The sequence below is a fragment of the Beta vulgaris genome, chromosome 9 (assembly GCF_026745355.1).
Source record: "Beta vulgaris subsp. vulgaris cultivar EL10 chromosome 9, EL10.2, whole genome shotgun sequence".
NCBI classification, from domain to species: domain Eukaryota; kingdom Viridiplantae; phylum Streptophyta; class Magnoliopsida; order Caryophyllales; family Amaranthaceae; genus Beta; species Beta vulgaris.
In genome coordinates this window covers 35338972-35348378 of record NC_079210.1, presented here as the reverse complement: position 1 = coordinate 35348378, position 9407 = coordinate 35338972, and positions in this window count along the sequence as shown.

The window sequence follows — 9407 nt, the reverse complement described above, 5'->3', positions numbered from 1 at the left end:
TACAAAAATTTACTTACAAATCACTATTCTCTAAGAACCATTCACAATTAATGGTGGGTCATGATAAAAAATAGAGGTGTATTTGTAGTGAAATCGGAATTTCGAAGTTCGACAAGGGAAAAAATTATTTACTTTTTTATAGTGTTTCCTATATATAATGAAACTTTTACATATATTTGGACCTATTTTTTTCTATTATATAATAACGATTAATTATCAAGGTAAAAAGGTTTATGTATATATCATTCAAGAATTAAAGTACAACATATCTCTATTATATAAGGGAAGAGGGAAGCTATGGTGTCCCCGAATGAAGAGACTATGTTACCCCTTTCCCATTCTAAATTACAAATTCACTTACAAATCAAAGGGGGTTTCAAACAAAAAATATCAAAAATATAATTATAACAATCACTCACAAGTCAACTAAAATCATAAAATTGCATAATTTACGTTATGCAAATCACTAAAATGAGGAAACTTTACAAAAACTTAAAAATTCACTTATAAACTACTCCCTCCGTTTCCTAAAGATCTTCCCACTTACTGTTCCTACAGATACCAAGGAAAATCAAGTTGTGTGGGGCATGGTATAAGTAAAGTAGGAGAGAGAAAGGGGTTAACATAAATAAACAAATAAAAAAGGGTTGAAGTAGGAGAGAGAAAGGGAGTAAAATTGAATTAATAATGTAATGGTGGACCATATGATAGTGACATGAGAGGGTAAATAGGGAAATTTGTTTTGTCAAATAAGGAATAAAGCAAAAGAGGGAATATCTTTTGGAAACACCCTTAAACGGAAAGAGGGAAGATCTTTAGGAAACGGAGGGAGTACAACCTATGAATATCTTGACTTGAAATCAAAGTGTCTACTTTCTTTACAATTTATGAAATACTGTACTTAATTCAAAAATTAACTAAAAAATTATAATATTAGAAATCATGAATAAATTCAATAAAATTTCTATTTTGTTCATAGAATTTAACTTTGAGAAGTAAAAAAAACAAAACAAAAAGAATGGTGAGAGACTTAAGTGACAGAAATTAAACCAATCAAATTTTGCAACTAAAAACAATTATACTTCGTATATCTAATGTTCGAATTTTGACTCTTATGCCGAAGAAAATCGAGTTTATGTTTCGAAAAAAATTCAAGCACGCATCGCGTGCAAAAAATTCTAGTACAATATAAGCTAATGAATTTGGCTTTTTTTTCCATCATCTTCATATTTTCCTTGCTTAAACAATCAATTAATCATGCACTAAAGTATATAATTAGTTACTATATTGATTACTAGAAATTTACTATATTGATTACTTGATTCACTACTCAAATAATATTTATATGATATGCAATGAGAAATTTGGTAAAATGAAAAGGAACAATGTTCATATATTCACAACTTTTCATGTACATTTGTTAACTAAATGTGCGAATATCAATTTTAAAAATGGAAGAATTTGATACATCAATACTTTCTAAACAATTTTTTTGCTAATTATTGTCATTTTAGCTAGATTTCATATTTGTGTGCTAGCTAGTTTTTCAGGTCTCATAATTTGTGTCATCATTTCATATCCACCCATCAAAAATGCAAATGTTGCATCTAGAAAACATAGAGGAAGTATATATATAGTTTTAGTTTTAATTTAACGCTTAATGATAAGTTAATTATATGAAAAATTTCTTAATAGTTGACAAGTTGATTTAATGAAATATTTCTTAATAATTGATAAGTTGTTGAAAAATATAGTTGTTGAAAGTTCTCGGTTTCTTTGAAAATATTCAAACTAAAATTGTAACTCATTAATCTGGAACTTTATATTCAAACTTCTCCGAACCCACATGATTGAATTCCTGGATCCGCCACTGTGGAGCGGATGTGGGTATAACCTTATACCCACGTGGGCGGAGGTGGATATTAAAACTTGTACCCGCCATGGTTGGCGGCCACGTGGCGGGTATAGAAAATTTAGGTGGAGGTGGGTGTAGATTTAGGGGTATCCGCATCCGCCCCGCCCATTTGCCATCCCTATCTGGCAGGAACAAGCGCTACCAAGGTCGATTATAATATCTATCGTTTATCTACCCATGTATGGCCTAAGCTAGCAGAAAAATCACAAGACCAACTGATGATGGTCTGCAAAAAATGAGGAAAGAAGGTTTCCACCACCTTAAATTTCCAAGGCCTCACACAATGAATTCGACATACGCAAAATGCTTAATTCTCTCTTGCACTCAGTCCTCCCTCAAAGTGGTAAGGATGGAAGAATGTTAGGATGAGGCTGAATGGAGGACAGTGCACTTTAAGTGCTTTGTCAGTTATGGGGGTTATTATTGACCTAAGAGAATTTCTTCTCATGGGTGTATGTTGCATTAATCGATAGAAGATACGCTTGGGACAGCAGCTATCACAAGCTTATCTTTAAAGCAAGATTCAACTATTTCCCTGGAGATGACCATTATTTTTGAGTCACTAAAAGTAGTGCACGGCGAGAGTCATAAGTTGAAGAATATAAGGCTATAGTAGAAACATTATGTAGGGAACATTTCCAAATGTTGTCTCTAGATGTAAACCTCTTTAATTAAGATGTAATCAATGATTTTATCTGCATATAGATTTCATAGCATAAATGTCATGAAATTACTTCAAATAGTAATCTTCTTAAGTGCATCTTTAATTATTTAATTGTCTAAACAATTAGTTTTTATTTCATCAAAGTGAAGTAAAAACAAACATGTGTCCATTTATGCTTGTATTCCTCAAAAAACTATTCCCATGAATTGAGCCGTTAGGAAAATTTATTAGACAAATAAAACATCAAAGTCTCTCTCTCTCTCTCTCTCTCTCTCTCTCTCTCTCTCTCTCTCTCTCTCTCTCTATATATATATTATATAATATTATATATATATATATATATATATATATATATATATTGCAATCTATAAAATATTTAAGGCTTAAATTAAAATAAATTACACCTATCTATCCATGTTTCATCAATCTGTCCCAGAATATATGTCATATCCATCAAAATGCCCAAATCATCATAAGGCATTGAATGTCATATCTGGAGATAAAGATGAATTTATGAAGAATGAATCCACTAATGGATTTAATCTATTCAAAAATATTTTGGAGATAATCCTGTCATACAACAGGATCTGGAACGTACAAGGTGATCTAAAACCTTTCAAATAGGGTCCAATTTAGATCTCATGTAAATGTGGATATTTCCTAAACTTGAAAAGGATGACCAGGTTATATCTCTTATGGTTTGTATATCATGGGGCGAAACCATTACGAAAGAAATATGGCAACCTAACATGCCTTGGAGATATCTTTAAAAGCTTTTTGTCAAAAGAACCACAAATAGCATAAAAATTTATAGAATGGTGGATGGGTCATCTTCAAGAGATATAGTACAATACAAATGTGTGTGTCAAATATGGCATGATCTCATGACCTGTGATGTAGATCTTTATTGGTAATTACAAAATAATCCTATAGGCTCACATCCTAAACGAACTCTCTTATTGGACTTCACAGTGGCTAGATTGAAGGGTGAGGGAATACATGAAAGATTGTTCTTCTCAACTAAATTCAACCATCCTAAAGAAAGGTATATCGACCAACTTAGAACAATGGAGGAAGTCACTTTCAGAATATTACTGGATGACATTGGCTATAACCATTGAAAGTCCTTGGCTGCTCATAATTTGTGGGTGATGAGTACATCACTCCACAAATTAGGAGGGCAATTTGTTACTATCATTTTTAGATGCATGATAGCATTTTTTATGATACATTGTATTATACCTCAAAAGGTTTAGTCTCACTCTAATATGAAGGCATGGTCATAGTATAAAGCCCACAAAGAAAATTAATGAAGGTCAAAGTCAATCAAGGTCTTCAGGAGATGAAAGTCAAGGAAGGACAAAGGCACAAGCAATTAGAGAATAATCACGAGATGAGTTCACATAAAGAAGAACGTGTGCTACAGTTATTCAACGCCGGAAGATGGCTGATATTCAAATCAAAGATGATTCAAATTTTTTACCTCCAAAGATGCATGGAAGTTACGTAGTATGTTGGTCTATAAATATAAGAAGGATCATCAAGCAGAAGGACAATCAACACAACACACAACAACCTGCAAATTACTCTTTTCTAGTGTAGCCTAATCCTAGCCTAGCCAACCCCCTTTTAGGGTTATAGTTTAGTTCACTACATTTAGAACATGTACTAGCATCAAGTTCTTTAATTCTCCAGTTGAAGCAAGAACTCGTGAAGGTAATAATGTTTATGTTTTCTCTTTAGTTGTCCAGCCTGACTTATCCTCAAATATGTTGTAAAATTTATTCTTAAAGTTTGTGTGTGAATGAGAATGGTTTGCTATAATTAATACTAGAATTTTTTGCACGCGATGCGTGCTTGAATTTTTTTCGAAACATAAACTCGATTTTCTTCGGCATAAGAGTCAAAATTTGAACATTAGATATACGAAGTATAATTGTTTTTAGTTGCAAAATTTGATTGGTTTAATTTCTGTCACTTAAGTCTCTCACCATTCTTTTTGTTTTGTTTTTTTTACTTCTCAAAGTTAAATTCTATGAACAAAATAGAAATTTTATTGAATTTATTCATGATTTCTAATATTATAATTTTTTAGTTGATTTTTGAATTAAGTACAGTATTTCATAAATTGTAAAGAAAGTAGACACTTTGATTTCAAGTCAAGTTTTTCATAGGTTGTACTCCCTCCGTTTCCTAAAGATCTTCCCTCTTTTCGTTTAAGGGTGTTTCCAAAAGATCTTCCCTCTTTTACTTTATTCCTTAATTGACAAAACAAATTTCCCTATTTACCCTCTCATGTCACTATCATATGGTCCACCATTACATTATTAATTCAATTTTACTCCCTTTCTCTCTCCTACTTTAACCCTTTTTTATTTGTTTATTTATGTTAACCCCTTTCTCTCTCCTACTTTACTTACACCATGCCCCACGCAACTTGATTTTCCTTGGTATCTATAGGAACAGTAAGTGGGAAGATCTTTAGGAAACGGAGGGAGTAGTTTGTAAGTGAATTTTTAAGTTTTTGTAAAGTTTCCTCATTTTAGTGATTTGCATAACGTAAATTATGCAATTTTATGATTTTAGTTGACTTGTGAGTGATTGTTATAATTATATTTTTGATATTTTTTGTTTGAAACCCCCTTTGATTTGTAAGTGAATTTGTAATTTAGAATGGGAAAGGGGTAACATAGTCTCTTCATTCGGGGACACCATAGCTTCCCTCTTCCCTTATATAATAGAGATATGTTGTACTTTAATTCTTGAATGATATATACATAAACCTTTTTACCTTGATAATTAATCGTTATTATATAATAGAAAAAAATAGGTCCAAATATATGTAAAAGTTTCATTATATATAGGAAACACTATAAAAAAGTAAATAATTTTTTCCCTTGTCGAACTTCTAAATTCTGATTTCACTACAAATACACCTCTATTTTTTATCATGACCCACCATTAATTGTGAATGGTTCTTAGAGAATAGTGATTTGTAAGTAAATTTTTGTAAATGTTTTTGTATGTATTGAAGTTCTAGGTTATTAGCTAGTTTTAGTTTGTATGTTGATTTTAAGTTTTAATAAAGTTTCCTGATTATTTGAGTGATTTGCATGATTTTTATAACTTGATTTGACATTCCTTTTGTAATTTAGAAAGGGAAGGGGGGCAAAATAGGCGTTTCAAAAGAGGACAGCGTTGCTCCCCCCTTCCCTTATATAATAGAGATAATTAATTATTAATGAAGACGATGTGAATCCATTCGAAGACTCCTTATTCAAAAACTCAAGGCGGTGGGACGATTCCTTCTGCTTAAAGGGTTGAATCCCTCCCTTTGCATCCAACCCATTGGAGAATGAAATGTTGGCCCTTTTTCAGTCCGCACGGTAAGGTTAGTTCTTTTAGTCTTTCTTTTTTCTATTTGCGTCTTGTTCTATTTATTGCATTTCGCGTGAATTCAACAGGCGTTTTAGTTTAACTAATTAAATTGCAAAAAAATACGTTAGCAAGGTTTTATCTAATTTAAACCGGTAACCCCAGGGACTAAGCCTCCTGTGGCATTCGGTATCAAACTATTGGATGTGCATTGACTTGTTTGCAAAGTCAACAAACTGATTTTGCACCAATAATATCACATAATCAGATTGTGAAAGTCTCTACTTGGAAAGATGCAAATACATCAAAATACACTGCTCGTATCAAGCTTGAAGCGGTGGAGTTTGAGTTGTGATCGAGTATACTTAAAATTAATTGGTTCTATTGTGGAAATTATTGAGATTTGCTCAAATTGTATTTTTCATATCTTAATTATCATTGTATTTGTTGTATGGCTTATTATTAATGATATATTTTCCTCTTGTTAAACAAATATAAAATTAAATTAAAGAATAGAGTTGTGCTTTTTCTATTTTTGGATAAAATAATATGATTTTGCCTTAAGAATAATTTGGTCTAAGTAACACCAATTATACTTTTTTTTGTGCAAGGAGAAGTGCAAAATAAAGCATTGAACACCCAACTATAAAAATGAGTGCGCACAATAACACGTAGTTTGTCAAAGGTTGTAGATTTTGCTAGAGATGCATAACACCAACTATATAAATGAGTGCACACAATGAGAGTGAGCGATAGCTCAATTGGTTAAAGTTTCTCTCTCGATTTGAAAATATTATGGGATCGATTCTCATCACATGTCCTTGTAACTCTCTAAACACCCAAAAAAAAGTGCGCACAATGACACATGGTTCGTCGAAAGTCTTAGATTATGCTAGAGATACATATATTATATATTCTTTTACTTTATTAAGGTAATATAAATCTTTCCTCTCATGACTCGAACTTTATCTACGACCTCCAATGAGTCACATATCATTACACACATTCATTACTTTAGTTTGTATTGTAGAGTTCACTTGCTCTAGTGGATACTGCCTTTAGCACTAAAGTTATAATTAGCGTTATTTTTTTTATTAGGAAAGAGAATTGGTACGAATACCAACTCATGTCATGCTACTAGCTTGCAGGCACACCCAGTCCAGAAATAAATGCCCTAATATATTGTTGGGATGAGTATTTGAAATCCGAACAATGTCTTGTAATTTGGGGTGTTAGTTCACTGATGTTATAATTAGCGTCCTGTATTTAATTATCTCTTTTTACTAAATTTGAACTTGGAAGATTTTGAATTTTTTTAGAAAAAGGCAATGACTACTCTTTCCTGATCAACTTGAAAAGATAACTTTAGTTCAATGTGAGAAATCTTAAATCTATTATAACTGAAAATACAAATAGATGCGCGCCAACAACATCATAGAATTATACTCCCATTATATTGGAGAAAATAAAACTCAAAGGCAAAGTATTTTTGTGGCGGGTAATGGACTTGAAAATCAATCGTTTCCCGCCATTTAGATTATTATGGTTTTATGTATGCAATTTTAGGCACGTTTATGAGACATGTTTCACATAAAAGTAGACTTGTAATTTTTCTTTCCTTGTTTGAAGTATACTCGCCTACTCGGAGTCTCGAAGAGTCCAACTCGTCTCCTATATGCTTGAACCGTACCCAACAACTCGAGTTGGTTTATTTTCGTCTTTATTTGTTTTTATTCTTTCCCCTAAGATCCGGTCTGAGTCATATTGCTTCACTCCTCATCTAGAAATAATTGTATTCCAAAATATGTATTGTTATTTAATTAGGTGATTAGTTTTAGTGCCCTCCAATGCATATGATAAAACTAGTCTTCTATGTACGCGACGCATGCGTCGATTGTTTGGATCTATACTTAATAAATTTATTCAAAATATAATTATAGAAGTGTGATTTATAATTATTGTTATACAAACTACTGTAATTTATAAAGTGTTTAGAAATTGAGATAAACATTTATATGTAAAGTTTTATAGTCAAGTTAAATTTGTAGTTCTTTTATTGAGTAAACATGTTTCTCATTATGTCAAGTTACTGTGTTAATACTTATTTAGTTTTTTTTTTTGAAAGAGAAATTTCATTAATTGAAAGCCAAACGACATCTACAATAAACCAGATCGAGCAATACAGCGCTGTCCCCTTGTATTTGTTGAATCAAACGGCTATTGATGGGGAAGTCTATCATTCTGACATAGTTTGGGAAGAGCATTTTTGATCGAACCATGTTAACCGCATCCGAGATTCCAATACCTTCATGTAGACTCTTGGATGTCAACCAATAAGAACAATTTCTCATACCTAAAAACAAAACAACCACACTCACAACCATTGTTGTTAAACTCCCGATCCGGATCTTACGATTCTACGATTTTACGATCCTAGAGGACGTCACCGATTCCGATCCTACGTAGGATCGTAATTTTGTAGGATCTTTCGATCCTGCCCAACCACAAAAAATCACATGGTAGGATCTTAACACGATTCTACGATCCTACAACTCTACGATTCGATCCTACCGTATAAAAATCATAAAGTACTTTCACATATTATATTTCTCCTATTAGATTTTGGTCGCATGTTACTTCAATCTTATAGTATTGAAAAACTATCATCATTTGCTAATTAAAAAATTTATTATTAATATGTGTAAATTTTTAACATGAGGTTCTCCCATATTTTAGTATAATTATCTCGATTTCACCAAATTGTAGGATCTTACGATCCTACGATCCGATCCCACCGATTCGATTCTACCAACCCCTACGATCCAAAGTAGGATCCCGATCCTGATAACATTGCTCACAACTCCCATATGGGAGAAGGACATCTCCACAACAGAGACTAAAAACCCCATAACAGGGTTTGAAGAAATCTCATAAAGAGATACTAATTTATTCAACAAAACAAGAAAATAAATAAAAAACTGAAAATAAAAGGGAAAAGGGGGCTTACCATGGATGAAATCATCCATGGCAGCCCCTAACTGATGAAAAAGGAGTAGGGGAGGCTAGGGTTTTAGAGAGAAAGGGAGGCTAGGGTTTTTTAGTCAAAGTAGACTTTTAAGAACACCAAATGTGTATAATGGATCAGATGTGCATTATTATAGTATTTTTTATTAATACTTATTTAGTTTATTATTGAAATTTTGACCCATCTTTAAATTAGGAAAAGATATAATTGTACAAAATTTGAATATTCAATTAAGTATATATATATATATATATATATATATATATATATATATAAATATATATATATATATATATATATATATATATATATATATATATATATAGCTAAGGATAAAAAAGACATTTTTATTGGGGAACACCATGCTCTCCCTTGGCTTATATAATAGAGATTAACAATAATGATATTAGAAAATTGAAAATTAATTG